The sequence below is a fragment of the Anser anser genome (genome assembly GCF_964211835.1).
Source record: "Anser anser genome assembly, chromosome: 10".
Lineage (NCBI taxonomy): Eukaryota > Metazoa > Chordata > Aves > Anseriformes > Anatidae > Anser > Anser anser.
Genome location: NC_139730.1, coordinates 15,017,510 through 15,033,318, shown reverse-complemented (window position 1 = coordinate 15,033,318; position 15,809 = coordinate 15,017,510). Strand labels below are relative to the sequence as shown.

At 42.5% G+C, this 15,809-nt stretch overlaps 1 protein-coding gene and 1 long non-coding RNA gene across 2 annotated transcripts in view; one reads left to right on the top strand and one right to left on the bottom strand.

The window, feature by feature from the left end:
• Positions 1-13,493, bottom strand: part of LOC310905177 — a 29,453-nt gene extending 15,960 nt beyond the window's left edge. The window contains exon 1 of the long non-coding RNA XR_014588841.1: positions 13,065-13,493. This is a non-coding gene — a long non-coding RNA (uncharacterized lncRNA). The remainder of the gene's footprint in view (positions 1-13,064) is intronic.
• TLN2 (talin 2) overlaps positions 1-15,809 on the top strand; it is a 227,399-nt gene that overhangs the window by 189,088 nt on the left and 22,502 nt on the right. Inside the window, exon 60 of the transcript XR_014588799.1 lies at positions 13,489-13,612. The gene's annotated coding sequence lies outside the window, so the exon portion shown is untranslated. The remainder of the gene's footprint in view (positions 1-13,488; positions 13,613-15,809) is intronic.

The window sequence follows — 15,809 nt, the reverse complement described above, 5'->3', positions numbered from 1 at the left end:
ATTTTTAGGGGCTGCTCCAAATGACAGTATTGCATAGTAATCTGAGTGATCCAAGTCAGGAGATACTTGCAGTTTGTGTAGCTAAACTGTCTAAGATTTGTAATTTTCTTCCATCAGTCAGGATGTTTAGACTGACTTCCTACAGAAACTTCGGTATGTAAGAGAAAGAGGGAGTCACACAACAAGAGCAGCTTGTTTGGAGTAGCAGTATATCACGTTTGATGGTTTTGAGTAAACATCTTTAGCAAAAAATTGGGATCACTAAGTCCCTGAGGAAGTTAGTGTATGTGCTACAAAACAGAACATCATATTGTGGACCTAAAGTGCTCAATAAAGAAGGCAGGGAATTCAGAATCCAGCTCCAGCAGCCTTCAAGGTTTTCATGCTTTTCATGCTGAAGTTGGTAAGTGATGGAGATGGGTTGGAGAAAAGTAAGTAGCAAGTGTATATAAATCTGCTTCTCTGCCCCTAAAAACTGGACACCTGGTCTCACAGTTTTTTTGTTTGTTTGTTTTGTGCTTAATAGACCAAACCCATGGTAATTTTATGAAGTGTCTCTTTCTAAAGTCAAGCATCACTTTTAAATATGCGTCTACTTGCCTTTATCAGTACCAGTCATATTTCTAGAAACTCTTTGCTATTTATTGCTTTCTGTAGTTCCTAGGGACCCTGGGGTTGGCTTTTTTTTCAGTGGAGAAAGAAATAAAACCTCTATTTTGTACAGTGATTTTCTTGAAAGAATGGGAGAGATTTTGACCATGAAGGGTTGTGTCTTATTTCTCTTGCTGCAGGGCGCAGGGTGCAAACCCTTCTCAGCCCTCTGGAACCGCATGCCCCACTGAGGCCTGAGGCCAGTGCAGGCTGGTGTTGCACCTGGGGCAGCAGCCAGTTCCATGTGTTTTAGAGGAAGGGCAAAGAAATCTTTTGGTGATTTCTCAGTGAGCTAAGCATCATAAGTAAGCAACTTTGACTCCCTTCCTTGTTTTGGGGTGCATCCTGTGGTACCATCTGTGATTAACAGAGGAGAACAGCAATTCAAAATTATTCCCATTGGCACTGTTAATCTTCTGTACCAGGAGTTCCCTTGGCTGAGGTGAAATGACAAGAAGGCCTTGGTAATTTCAGCGTTATGCCTGAAGACTTTTGTCCCTCATAAGGGACATGCAGATGAAAAGGCTAATGAATTGCTTTGCCTTTCTACCACAGTGTTTGTTGAAAGCCTCCTGCTTCCAAGACTGGTTAACCATGTGGTCTGATGCTAGGAAGCAGCATTTTAAGAAGATTCTGCACTCCTAAAAACAAGTTTAAAAAAGATGCACTGGGCCTATTTATAATAAAAAAAGGGTGGGGAGGGTGTCACTTCGTTGGTTTGATTTCCTTTAAACAAACCAAAAAACAGACAGAGGCCTCTTGGGCATGGGGAAAGGCTGACCATGGAAAGAGGGATTCTTCCCCAGAGAAAAGGTGATGCATGTTATCCTGTCATCTCATAGCAAAGTGCAGCTCTGTGGCCATCTGTGAGTTTTAACCTGCCACTTCAATGAAACAATTTTAAGCCCGCCTCATTATTTACATGGATAGATGCAGATAATCTGAAACCAGGTTACGGCTCTTTATATAGAAATGCCAGCAGAGTTGGGCAATGTCCAGTGACATGCTGCACAGTGTGGAAGTCTTTGATTTCAAACACACAGTCCCCAGACAGAAGGCAGAGCGGGTGACAGAGCTGCGAGCAGTCTGGTCTGCCCTGTGCTGCCTACTCCGATGCTCCAGGGTGTACTTGCTCCCTGGCTCCATGCAGCTGTGCTGAGGGACATGGACGTGCCTGCAGGCTTTGAAGAGGAGGAGGGCAGAGGCAGAGTGCCTGTTATACATAAGACATGGGGATCATTCTTTCTTCAGCAGTAACAAAGAGGTAGTCCCTCTGACTGAGGGATAAGCTGTATCTTGGCCCAGGGGTGTTGTAGCACAGCACTTCTGAAAGTACAACTACAAACTTGGAATGAGTCTTGATAATAGCTGTGGCGTTCAAAGAAAATTCACAGTCCTTGCCTTGAAGCGTGAAAAGCTCAAGTTAGTTTTTTCAGTCTTTCCATGTTTTATAACTGAAGATCTAGTTTTATTGTTGTTTGTTTGTTTTTACTAAGAAGCTGCATATTGTTTTCTGTATTCTGGTAAAATTCCAAGCTAAATAACCGTGTTCTTAATTCTCACCATTTTTCCTTCCCTCAGCAACAGTGGCATGGTGTGCTGCTCTGCTTGGAGCTCTTCAAGTGTCAGCATGTCAGCAATGGGTAATGTTATGACTTCTAGTACAGCAGTTCAAGCATGTGAAGTGTTGGAATCAAAAGCATTGAAAAAGCATCAGCTATTATTTTTAGTCAAGAAATCCCTTACAGCCTGTTGGATGTCCACCAAGACTGTTCATCCCAAGGACTTTCAGAGACCCCATGGGAGGGCAAGGAGCTGTATTCTTTAGGTTTTCCAGAGCAGAAACTCACTCTTCCAAACTAACATCTAGTCACAGTACCATACACAAACTGGTCAAAGCTGTAAACCCTCCCAGGCAATTCTCTTCATCCCCACCCTGTATGTATACTGGAGAGTATTCAGAAACAAAACAATGAAGGCTGTGGCGCTGTCAGCTGGAGCACTCCTTGTCTCCTCTGAGTCCGCTGCAGTGACAAAGGCTAGCCTCCAGTGCCATGCTGGAGATGGTGTCTCTCAAAAGCGAGGATGTTGGCCTGTTTGATACCTCATCCTCCCACAGACTTCCTGTATGATCTTAGTCACAAGTTTTGTCCTCTATACTTTCGACCCCATTTGTAAAATGGAATAATTGCACACAAACCTCACAGAGATAGATGGCAAGATTAAACGTACTGAAGACTTGAGGAGTGTTTTGATCTTATGCTAACTTCATTCCTAGAGAGCTTTGCAGAGGCGTGAATATTACTCTAACTTAGAATGACAGCAACCAGTTCTCCTGGAAAAGAGGAGTCCCAATTGACCACGCTGGACAGTCGACTGATTGCCTTTTTATTTAATATGTTTGTCCATGTGTTCTGTAGGACTTCAAAGCAGCCTCTAATTTGTACCCATGTTTTATCTCTACAGATAGTTGCAGATAAACAGGATTGTAAAGGACATCCCAGGCCAGTGCCATTCTACTTAGGCAACGATACTGGAAGCCTTTCTATAGCACGCTAGATGTTTACCAGGTTAGTAGGAAAGAGGGAATAGTCTGCTGCTTTAGTATTACTTGGGAGTGTCCCTATTTGTACTTGCCAGGATTTAAAAACTAAAACTTAACCTGGAAGCAGTAGTAACAAACTGAAGCTTGTTCCCTACCAGTAATGCTGTGAAGAATATCTTTATGGAAACAAGATAGATCACTGGTAGGATCACGGTAAAAATAATGCCAAGTTATCTAGTCTAATCCCTTGTCAAATTCCCTATATCCTTTAGGCAGCGTGTGTGCAGTTAAGATGTTAATTGGTCGGGGAATGTGCTGGGTAAGTTACAGCCGTTATTGCTATTGGAGATATGCTTATCGTCCACGGCTCAGTAATGCACTCAGCCTGGCACTCGCTGGTGCCAAGTGCTTTGCAGGGGTTACCGGGGACAGCAGCTGCCTAATCTGCTAGATGTCTCCTCCATTGAAGCATACCTGCCTCCTGCTAGGACTAAAGGATCTAGGTGGCCCAGAACCAACAAGCCGTGTCATACCTGATTCCCTGCTATTTAACTCTCAGACAAAATATTCAGGACCACAAGGAAAATGCCCCTCCCCCCCTCCAAAAAAAGGATGATTTAGGAATGTAAATAAGTTGGGAATGTCTGATTTTGAATGCAAGTGGCCAGATGTTTTTTCTTCCTTTCCCCAGGTCCTCACACCATTAGTCTGCTAGAAGAGCACAGTAGAGCAAATGTGCCAAAATGCAATAATGGGCATTCTGGGGTTGGGGTTTTGGGCCAGATACTCAACCAGTGTAAACTGAAATGGCTTCGTTAGAATTAATTTAACATAGGTCATGCTAGTTAATGTCACCTGGGGATCTGACCCACTGAATCAGTCCTTTAGTACTTGCTCTTGAAAGAGAAAAGGAGAATGTAGAACAGATTTTGGAAAATATAAAGATGACATCAGCTCAAGCCCCCATGTCATTAGTGGGATTCAGACAAAAAGTACAGGAACACTGGCCAAATCTGGCAGTTCTTTGACTGGCAGAAGTAGTTTCAGAAACAGAGAAAACATGGCCTTGCAAGCCTATGGTACAGCACAACGTTCATACCCCAGGCCCTCCTGCACTGAACAAATGTGCTGAAAACCCCTTGCTTAGCACAGCTGATGCCTTTGGATTTGGAAAAGCCTTGAAACCTACAGAGTTTTTTTTCTCCCTAGCAGCTGGTTTGCTGTGACATTGCTTAATAACAGTTACACTTACCACCATTTCCTTCCAGTTGCCCTCTGCTCCTTCTCATATGCTGTCATCTTCTGGGTTGAGTCTTTCTTTGTGGCTAGTGACTATTTTGACTTCCCTGACACCACGAAGTTACAATTAAATGATACACTCAATATCACTGCATTTAGGGCCTTCATTTCAGATGTGGGAGACATTGCTGTAAGTTCCTGGCTGATTCCTATAGTGCAGGGACTTGAAACTGCATTGCCTATGTCAGAAGTCAGTGGGTATTCCTGGGTAAATATGAACGTCTGATCTCAGAAACAGACATGTAAATATAAACCATGATCTCAGCAATGCAGTGCTATCTTTCAAGAAATAACCTGCAAGAGCACCTCTGCTCCTCTTTCACATCCATAGGCCAGACAGCTTGGGGCTACCCTAATCATCCAGTCTGTACCACCATCTGTTGCTATACATGTTCCTGTAATGTTTGGCTTCTACTATGCATGTAAATCCAATATCCTTAAACTTTACTGGAATTGATGTGAACAATGGACAGTGGGCAACTTCTCAGGGGGTAAAATACCTATAGCAAGTGAGCACAAAGTTTGGTTAAATCACAGATGTGGAAACTTAAATATGCATTAAAAGTTCACTGTTCAGCTTTACTAGTGCTGTGGCCAGGACTTTCACTGTAAGTAACAGGACCTGTAGATTTTAAAACTGTAGTTTGGAGAACTAAATTCATCCAGATTCAGGAATATCTTGGAGTTCTATAAATTACATAACCTTTTTTTGTAGCTCAAGTAACATACACCCAAATATTGTGTCTCATTAATACCTCTGCAGCTGGCATACATGTTGTGCTCATGCCTCAGCAGCAGAAATCCAACAGTGATAGTTACCACCACAATTTTGTGGATACAATCACTGCACAGTAGCATAAATTTTGCACTAATAAGGCATCTGTGGAAAGCTGTTGCCAGGTAAGACGCTTGAGTCAGCTCTAAAATATCTCCAGCCTAGGGGCATTTGATTAAAGCTCTGTTCTCTAGCTCATTCCAGTGGTCAGTAAGAAATGCTCCAAAACGTGCATCATCATCTTGCTGTCTGCCAGATCTTGCTTACTGTTGCCGTTTGCCTCCTGAACCATCAAACCTCAGTACTCTTAGGCAGCTGGTGGTAGCCGCTAAATGACTATATGGGGAACTGGGAAAGAGACGTTTGAGAAAAAAGCTACTCAGATTGCCTGAAAATTCTCTGCATGTCCTGGAAAACATTGCCAGCTGAAGGTTTTGGCAATTCCTGTGTTGTGTTTGGGAAGCTTGGATAGCTGAAACCTCAGTTCTATCTGCAACTGAAGCAGGATGGTGATAGGAAGGAGAAGAAATGTTTGCCAAATGGAGCAAAGAAAAATTAAATCCAAGTGACTATGTACAGCTGGAGGAGTCTCTTTGGTGAATATATTTAGCCAAAAGGTGATCGAATCAGTTCTTTTTTTCACTTTTAAAAAATATTCACAGGAATTATTGCAATAATAAAAATACGGTTTATGATATTCTACCTATACCAGGGATCCTGGTGCGTGGAGTTGACCTGAGTACATGAGATTAGGATGCTCAGTAGGAATGATGACAGGACTAAACTGTTGGGTTTGTGGAGCTCTGAGCTTAAAATGTAAGCAACTTCAGATGGCCCCTCTCTTCCAACTCCTGACTGCTGTGGCTCTTCACTGTTGCAGCATTCAGGCTGTTTTGAGATCTGGGATTTTACTGTTCTTTTTTAAATATTCCAGCCAGCCCTGGGCATCAGAACTTATTTTACCATCCTTGGCATTGATGAAGCAAGGTATTTGCTATGATAGATCAGAATTATCTACATATTAATACATACTGTCTCCTGGGAGGAGGCAGAGAATCTGCATTCAAGAGCAATATATTTTTTTCGCTGTTGATTCCTTTATGACAGTCTGCCCATGATGGAAAATGTCTTCTGGTGAGGTACTTAAACACAGATTTATTTTTCCTATGGAAGTTAACTGAGGTTGTGATTCTAAACGCCTGTAAATGCTGTGTTGTGTGTAATGAAACTTTGGCAAAGGCAGATTATACGATTCTGGCACAGAGCAGCTTGCATCTATAAAAGGCAAGATCTGTCCTTTGTTTATTCCCTAGTAAATCAATGAAGTATGTCATGGTATTTTAGCATCAGCTTAGCATATTTTATTTTCCCTTCTAAATTACAGGCCAGTGGAAAATAGAGATTGACCAAGTTAACAACATAAAGATTGTTCATATATATGTATATATATTTAATAAAAAAAAAAAAGGACTGGAAAGGAAACAGTTTCTCAGCTGTAAAGACAATGGGAAGCACAGTACGTTTATGGTGTGGTATTATAAGCTTCAGGTGCCACAAAAAATCTAAAAGTGATTTAAAGCCCAAGAAGAAATGAACTCGAAATGGCATTTAAGCACAAGGGAAAAGTCAGGCTGCATGTACTTAAGAGAAGTTACTTAAGATTTATACAAATATCGTTTACATCTAATAGTGCTGAAGGTTTCTCTGCAAACTGTTATCAGAAGAGCAGTACTGCACTGCTTCGCCCACTTAAGTTATGCGCTGCTACTGGGGACGTATCATGTATCTTCATTAGCATTTTAATTCAGATCAGGATTGTCATTTTAATGCAGATCTCTGTCAGCCTCTTTTACTGTGCTGTTGTTTGTACTGTTGGATGGACTTGGGGTGCACAGACTGGGCAGCTTTTTAGGTGAACCCAGAAGCTGTGGCCAGACCACAAACAGACATTCAGTCCCCCCTAAAAATAGAGAAAATCTGAAATAAAACTCCTTGAAGTGTACGTAGGGCAAACCATGGTCTTTAGTAACAACAGATTTGCCCTACAAATTTGTCACTTCTACACACTTCTTCCTAATGTAGTTACAATAGGACCTGCCTATCAGTGCATAGGTGTATGTATATAAAGAGCTCCCCTCTGTCACACTTTAGATTTATTGGGTTGGACATCTAGCTAGCATGAGTCAGCACAATGTCACTGAAAGCAGATATTATCAGTAAATAGTCTGTCCTAAATATTACTGTAGCTTTATAGACAGCTACTGTCCCCTGTTCTGTAAAATATGAGCTGCAGCAAGCCCAAGCACAGATAACTGGAGCTGTTCTCAGTAGCAGGATTCCCAGTCCCAAAGCTGAGGAACCCTAAATTCAAAGAACATGGCCAGCAGAGAATTGTGTGTTCTGTTTGCTTCTTTGCCCTGCAGTTTGACATGACCAGCAGATTTTCTAGCTGATGTTTCCATATGAATTGAAATGGGTAGAAACAATGTTTCTTCAAGCGCTCATAAAAATACCCATTAAATGGATTAACTACATGAAAAAAATGAGTGCCAAGATTAAACTCTGTCAAAGGACTACCCGATGAACCTTCAGAATGAATAAAAAAATTTCCACATTGAGATATATTAAAAATAAAGCCCACTAAATGGAATGTTAGATAAGTTAATATTTGTCATTACTGTCAAGTTACATGAACAAGAGCATGTTCACTGGCCTTTAAAATGGACATTAATATTGAAAAAGGAAATATGGGAAGGTGTGAAACTTATAAATGAGGTTAATGTCAAGAGACCAGCCTTGCCTTACCTGAAATTTTCCACAACAGTAGGTTTCAGGGATGCCTATTTAACTCCAGATATAATCTGTTTAGCTCAGTTGGAAACTAGCTGCAGCACTGAAAGAAATATGCTTTGATATTTATAGCTTTTCCACTCAGACTACTGTGGAGAAATACCTTCAAAAAAGTAATTTCAGGCAGGAAGAGAGGGGAAGGGTTCAAAATGAAAATTTCCATGATACTGTTTTGCCACAGTTTTATCTTGTCCTGTCATTGTCTAGGATGAGATTTCAAATACTCCCAATATGAGAAGGGCAACATGAGACAGTGTTCACTCACACTTCCTTATTCAGCTTGAGAGAGCAGCTGGAACCTCGACCCAGTGAGAAATCCCAAGTATGGCTATGAAATCGTATCTGCCAGGACTGACTGCAGCTGTGAGCTCAGTATGATGCTTTTGCCTCTCTTCAGAAGCTGTCTGCCAAGACCTATCACTTGCAGTCGTATCCTACAGGCGAGACGGGCTGTGTGACTCTTGGCTATCTCATTAAGACTAAATTCCATCAAACTATGCTGTTCTCTTATTTACGCATGTTTGCCATTTGCTTGCTTTGATGATTGTGAGTTGCCATTTGTGGTAGCTGTTTCATTTGTGTTAAAATGAATTATGAAAATTGAATTAGGTATACAGCTGACAGCAGCTTGAATGTAGGCAGGCAATATTCTAGCATTCAGAGAGGGGAGAATGCACAGGTGGAATGAGCCACTGCTATTTGTAAACTTTCTCCACCATAGCTATATTATTTTGAAGTGGGAGTGATCTCCAAGTTCTCCACGTGCCTGTGCCAATCATAAAAAAGAAGTGTGAAGAAGTGTGATGTCATGAGTACCCTGGGCCTAATTCTGAAGACATTTACCCTAGCATATTTGGAAGTAATTCAGATGAAGTCTGTGAAGTCATCCTGGTGTGAAATGGTTTGTGTGATCAGAATCAAGACTTTCCTCTTGTTGTTAAGGCATTCTAACTGAAGCTTCTTCTGACAAGAAGGGAAATAAAACAAAAGTAAGGGCAAAAGTCTGCCTCATGCAAACATCCCAGAAGACTTGGATTTCTTCCGCTACCTTAGGAAACGATGAGCTTACTTCAAATTTAGACCAGTGCAAGCCAGCTTCTGAATCAAGCGTTGAACTCCTCCTTTCCACTACAAGTTCCAGTCAAATCACCATTTGCCTTATGTGGAATTTTGGCTAGAGGCTTAAAGATCAATCCATGGTCTACATGTGACTATTGACTATACAAGGAACTTGCACTTGGAAAAATGTGCATACAATTACTTTGCAGGTCACCTTTCCTGCAGTTTATAGCTTGCATTCCATTTCTATGTATTGTTCCTCTTCTTCAAAATCCACTATGACTTAACCTTTTGCTCATTTTCAGCAAGCTTGTGCTGAATTCCTTTTATTGTGGTTGTTGCACATGCCGAGAAGTGGTCACCCTTCTAGGAGCAGCATCCAGTCCTCTCTGCTTGCTTTTTATTTCCACTGTTTCATCCACCCCTCTCTGCTTGCTTTCTATTGCTTCAGCTTCATTTTTCATGCCTCTTAATTGGCCTTGTTGGTATCTCCAGTTGTGCTGGCTGTATCTCACTCCATCCCCTCTTATGTCTCCTCAGCCATCCTCCTAGCAAAGCTGTCTTTGCCCAGTTTAGTGAGGTGAATCCTGCCTTTCCCAAGCAGATGCTGATTCTCAAACGGGGTCCCATGGTCACAGAACCCAAAATCCTGTTGCCAACACCAGTTCTGCAACCAAGTGCCCTCTTCCTCATATCCTTTCACTTCACCAGCAGGACTGAGAACACTGCTTGGGATCCCATGCCCTTGACTACCACCCCCAGAGCTCTGTAGTCCCTTCTGATACTGTTCAGGTTTCCCCTAGCGGTATCATTTGCACCCATGTGGAGTAAGAGCAAGGGATAGTAGTCAGAGAGCCCGACCAGCTTCGGGCATTGCAATTCAACATTGCCACTCTGCAATGTTGAATTAAAGTTATTGTTAGCATTCCAGTGGTCCTACAGGCTCCACAGTGATGAGCTGTCTGCAAGACAGGTCAGGTCTTCAGTACAGAGAGTATTTTAACTTTCCATCTCACTGCAAGGTACCTTGGAGCCACATAGCAAGGACCAGAATGCAAGCAGGTCTACTGCACTAACAAATGTTTAGAGAAGAGCCCTAGTAGATCCAACTAGAACTTTCAGCCAAAACTGAGATGAGGGAAAGAAAACTCAGTACACAAGGTCTTGCTCAAAGTCAGAACATTAAACAAACAGCTGGATTTGGAGTTGAATCTCAAAGCATGATTCCAGGCTACTATCTTACCTGTTACCCTAGGTATAAACAGAGATGTGTCCTTCTCAACTAAGTATTTTTTATTTTCTTTTAACCAGTTCAGTCCCCTTTTTTTAACCAACTCTTCCCTCGATCAGGATGACTGCACAGTTTGGATGAAAAGCCATCCACAATTGTATCCCAACTGGAGCTGTGGTAACTAAATCCAAATAATCAAGACATTTGTGACTGGCTCATGAAATCTCGGGAAACTGACAATGAGTTTTTCTGCAGGCTCATCTCTCAGTGGGCTGGAAACCAGAGCTGCTGCTTGCATGTGTGTGTGGCTAGCTCGCTTCTTTGTATTTCTCAGGGAGGAACCGATCAGTACAAAAATGTCAGCTTTCTAATTAAGCCCTATTTTCATGGGTTATTAAACAACAGCAAACAAAAAAAAACACCACAGTATAAACCACAAACTTATTTTGAAATGGTTTTACCAATTTAAACCATTTTTTTTTGAGACCAAAAGAAAAATCCTGTCATTTTAACTTGTATACCAAGCTTTCAACAGATAAAATTTAAATGCTAAGATTTTAACCACTGTACAGCTATATTTATACTGGAAATTGCATATGACCCTTTCAAAGAGCTTCAGATCCATGCCACGTTCAGTCCCATAGTGCTTTGGATAGACTTGAAACTGCACAAATGTTTTTTAATTCTTCTATTTAGCTTATAAAACCTCTGTGGATTCAGTGTGCTGGACTTTAGCCCAGACTTTAATATTCAGTCTGAAGCCTTACAGGGAGAGTTCTGGTAAAAGCTTTTGGCATTGACAGACTTCTTTTTTACCTACCCATATTAGACCAAAGAAACACAAGCAAAAGTATGACTCAGGCACTCTGAAAACTCTAGAGTGTAAGAATGCTGGATATATTCACCCTTATTACGGTGTAAAAAGGAAGAAGAAAAAAAACCTCTCAAATTCTCTAGTCTAGGTATAAATCATAGAATAAAGTTCTTGTCAGCAAACTGAGGGGCTAACTTCATTAATTCGAGTAACAAGACTCCTTCCTTAGTTAACATCTCCCTTCTAAGTTGTAACTTTGTCAGCCACATCAACTCAAGTCATGACCTCCTGCAAGTAGGCAGGTTAGCTTGTAGACCTGAGGGGGTTGGAGATCAGTGCCATAAACAGGCAAAGCCTGATTTTTCTTTCCAAACACTTCCTAGATTCCAACAGTAAAATTCCATCAGACAAACCTGTTTAGTGTCATTAATTAAATTAAAAAAAAATGTGATTAACTTATTTCATACGACTAGCAGAAATAAATTTCTGCAGTGATCTTAGTAAAGAGTAGTGAGCTAGATATCAAAGCTATCCTTTTAAAAACAGCTCTTAAGCTGTAAACCATTGAAGTTTAATTTCCTCAACCCAACTGCCACAGCCCAAGAAAGAGGCAAGAAAACTTCTAAAACGTGGGGGAAAAAAGAATCAGCTCAGTTTATCTATAATGCAGGAAAAAAAAAAAAAAGCCTTAAATCCAGAAAGAGGCTATTTCATAGAGTGCTTTGGTCACATGCAACACACATGCAAAGACCTCCCAAACTGGAGAGAGGAATTAGAGCCCTGATTGAAGATGAGAAACAGTGAAAGTGCTATTTGTTACTCTGCTTGAGTTCAGTCTGGGAACATACTGGGTGTGTAAAGCCTGCAAGCAGGTACTTGGCAGAGCCTCACACAACCAGGGGCATTGCAACTCATCTGAGCTCAGGAGTGCTGCTCACATTCTTGGGTGCCATCTGCTGGCGCCTGATCTGTTATCTCTCTCACCTGCATAGGGTGTCGTCCTTCCAGAGGTTGTTCAGTGTTTTGCTGAATCTGGCCCTAAGGCTTCTGTAAGACAGAAGGCTACACAAGGGGTTTTAACATCTGAGCTGACCTGTCTCCCCATGCAAACTTTGGGACAGAGGTTCTGAGCACCAATGCTGTGGTGACAGTGAAGAAGTACACATACCACTGGACCGCATGGTTTGCATGAAGCAAGGGACTTGAACATACTATTGTAGAGCTGCTTTTGAGGCTGCTAAAAGAGAGAACATGGAAGGCTGATGGGTACTTACCTAGATATTTGCCTGCCTCGCTTGAGAAACCTGTGAGTGTATTGTTTTCATATGATACTCTTAACAATTTTTCTTGAAGACTCCCTAAGTCATACTATCTCTCTTACTTCAGTCAGTCAATTGTGTGGGGGATGTTTTAGGCACAACTGTTCATAACGTTGTATTTAATAATGAACAAAAAATTACTGTATTTTGGTGTTAAAACTCTAGCCTACCCTATATTTGCAGAAGGTTATATATACTGTAATTCTACAGATACCAGAAAGCACATTCTTCTTGCAGAGATACTGTTTTTAGTAACCACTTTATACTATACGAAAACATTTTTTGTTGGTCCAGACATTAGACAAGTCCTTACTCAGATTTGCACTATGGGCAACAGATAATATTGGACGTAATTCCACTGACTTTTCTAACAACTCTGATAAGCAGTTTCTGTTCTTCCTAAGCTAGCCAACCAGGTGAAAATAACTTGCAGTTTAAATTCCACTCCTTATTGCTAGCATAATAGTAAGCTTGGTGCTTCTCTAGAAATAGCTTCCTAAGAACACTGTAATATAACTTACCTTTCTCTTCTGGACTGTGCTGTCTTCCAGCTCCTCCACAGAGGGACAGTTTAAGGTATTCCATTAGGCACGACTCCAACACTGCCCTCGCTGTGACTACTGAAACTGTACAGGCAAACAAGGTGCATGGCTGCATATGTGTCTCCACTCAGGAGCTCATGGGTCATCATACTGCTCTGATATGAGCAGGTGATTTAAGTGCAACGCTGAGCTGCCACATGAGTTCAAAACTCTCTGCAAGTTCAGGAAGCTTGAAGTGTGTTTATCTTATCTAACAGAAAACAGCTACAGTCAAATAAGTTACTCCAGAGTAAAGAAAGGGATGAAAGCTGGACGATAGCTACCATCTCAAATTTATACAGAACAAATTGTTGGATTTTTATGGCTGGTATTCAAAATCTTACCTCAGCTGTTATTTCCCCAGGGAAGCGTCTCAGAGGTGGTTCCAGATGAGCTTGGTTCTGGGCTCTACTCCTTGCAAGGCCTTGTGTATTTTACCAAACTGGGGGCTTTGACAGACAAGCACCGACTCGTCTCACTAAAGCAAGGTAAGGATGCACCTCAGTAAAGCCACATAAGCCATAATGGCTCCTGCTGTCCACTCTGCCCATCTGCCAAAGCTTACTTGCCTCATGGCAGAGTCTGTGCTTGAGCCCTTCCGTTGCACTGGTTGGTATCTTTGCTCTATCAACTTTTGTTTTCCTCTTAAGATGGACTACATATTGCAGCAGCTGAAGTGCAGGAACATGTCTCTTCTGCTCTCTGTACTGTGAGGGATATCAGCTCTCGCTTGGAGGCAGGATGATTGCACGGGACCAGTAATTCTTCAAACTACTGTGGTGAGAGTCTCTGGAGTGTAGTCAGAGCCTTGGAGGCTTCATAATCTACCTGTGCCGCTGATTGATGATCTCTGATCTTTACAACAGTGCAGTAGTTTGCTTTATCTGTACACATTAGAAAGCTTTTTGTGGCCATTCCCATATAATACAACCCACATGTTGTTGAGCAAAATGGCGCTTTCATGGCCCTCTCGCATATAGGTTTTGGCACTCAGATTTTTCTTTATAAACTTTTCGTACTCCACAATGCAGGCAGGCAACTAAACGCCGTGGTGTTTGCTCACAGTCCATGGAGTATGGGGTGTGCACGTACACGCAGGGCTGCCTCCACTAGTGTGGGGCATGAGACAGCGCAGGGGGGTTCCCTGCGTACCCCCCTCCCCTCACCAGTTCATCAGTCAAATGCACTGTTTATTTTGCTGATGTGGGGAAGGAAATTTGGAAGCAGTTGCTGGTCTCTTCCCTTTTCTAGCTTTAATTAAAGCAGGACTAGCATTTCACATACTTTTTATCTCTTCACTGAGGTAAAAAATTTGTCAGGCCACACTTTTCTCCAGTCTTTTGTATCCTTGCTTGACGGACCCAGAGCTTTTCCCGCCCTTTTCTGAGGACGGGCAGAAACAACGACAGAACAAAGGCGGCTCATCGGGAGGGCCCCCAGCTGCCTGGCCCCCACCAGCTACCTGTCCCCCCGCGTTCGTTGCCGTCTGTGGCTGCCAGCAGGGGGGACCGGGACATGGCAGCCGCCCCCTGCGTCGACGCTCCCCCGCGCCTCAGGGCCCTGCCGCGCCGCTCCCGCCTTCTGCGGCCGCCGTTAGCGGCACGCGCTGAGGGCCGGGGCCGGCGGCGCTGCCCCTCACCGGTCGGTGTGGCACCGGAGGGGGCTGCTGGCCTCCGGTCAGTTGGTGTTCGGCGCAGGGCAAGAGCCAGCCCCTGAGGAAGGAGCACAGAAGGCACTGAAGTGGCAGAATATAGAAGGTGAGGAAAAAAGGAGCCTGTCTGAGGTGCTGAGCTGTTTATTGCTACCTAGCGTGCCATTCAAAAGTGGGAGGCTTGGTGCGCTTTTCTGCCACAAGTTCTGCTGTTGGAGGTTTAGTGTTTTTGTTTGTTTGTTTGTTGTTGTTGTTTTTTTTTTTTTTTTTTTTTTTTAATTTCCTCTGCTATGATTTGTTCTGTTATTTGTAGGTCAGAGCAATTCCTTGCATACTTGCCCCAGCTGCCGGAGGGCCGCTGACCCGTGCTGTCCCTGGGCTTCCAGTGCACAAGCAGGCTTCAGGAGGGAGCAGGCCAGGGTTTGTCCTGTAACAGAAATTGTCGCAGAAGGGAACTGGTGGCTCTTTGATTGTTGCCTCTGGACCAGCATTTAACAAGCTGTAACAGGCTGGCGATGGCTACTAGAAGTTCTCCACCCTCCTAATAAGTGTTGATCTAGTTGAGGAAGGAATAGTTTAATGCATTTTGCTGAGTCCTTACTGAGGCAGATGTCTCATTAATTATTACACAGTAGTTACACAAGAAAAAGGAGTGGTTTTCAGAAGGCAAAAGATACAGAGTTTCTCAGAAAGAGAAAACCTAGAAGAGAAAAACCTGAGACACCTTTTGTGCTCATTATATTCGTTTGTGACCATATCAAGCCTGTAGGAAGATGGGAACTTTAATGGAGGAAAATACAGTAGTGTTCGCCTCACAGCATTTTAGCAATGTGTGTTTACTATGTTTGAAACATGTGCCCTCTGCATTCAGTAAGGGCCAGTAATGGAGAGGGGTTCCTGTACCGATCAAATGCCTTCTTCCCGTTAAGGAAATCATACCATTAAAACAATGTGATTCACCATAATGTCATACTCCAAATAAAATGCAGTTTTATGCAAGTGAAAGAATTACATGCATTAGTGATTTCATGCCA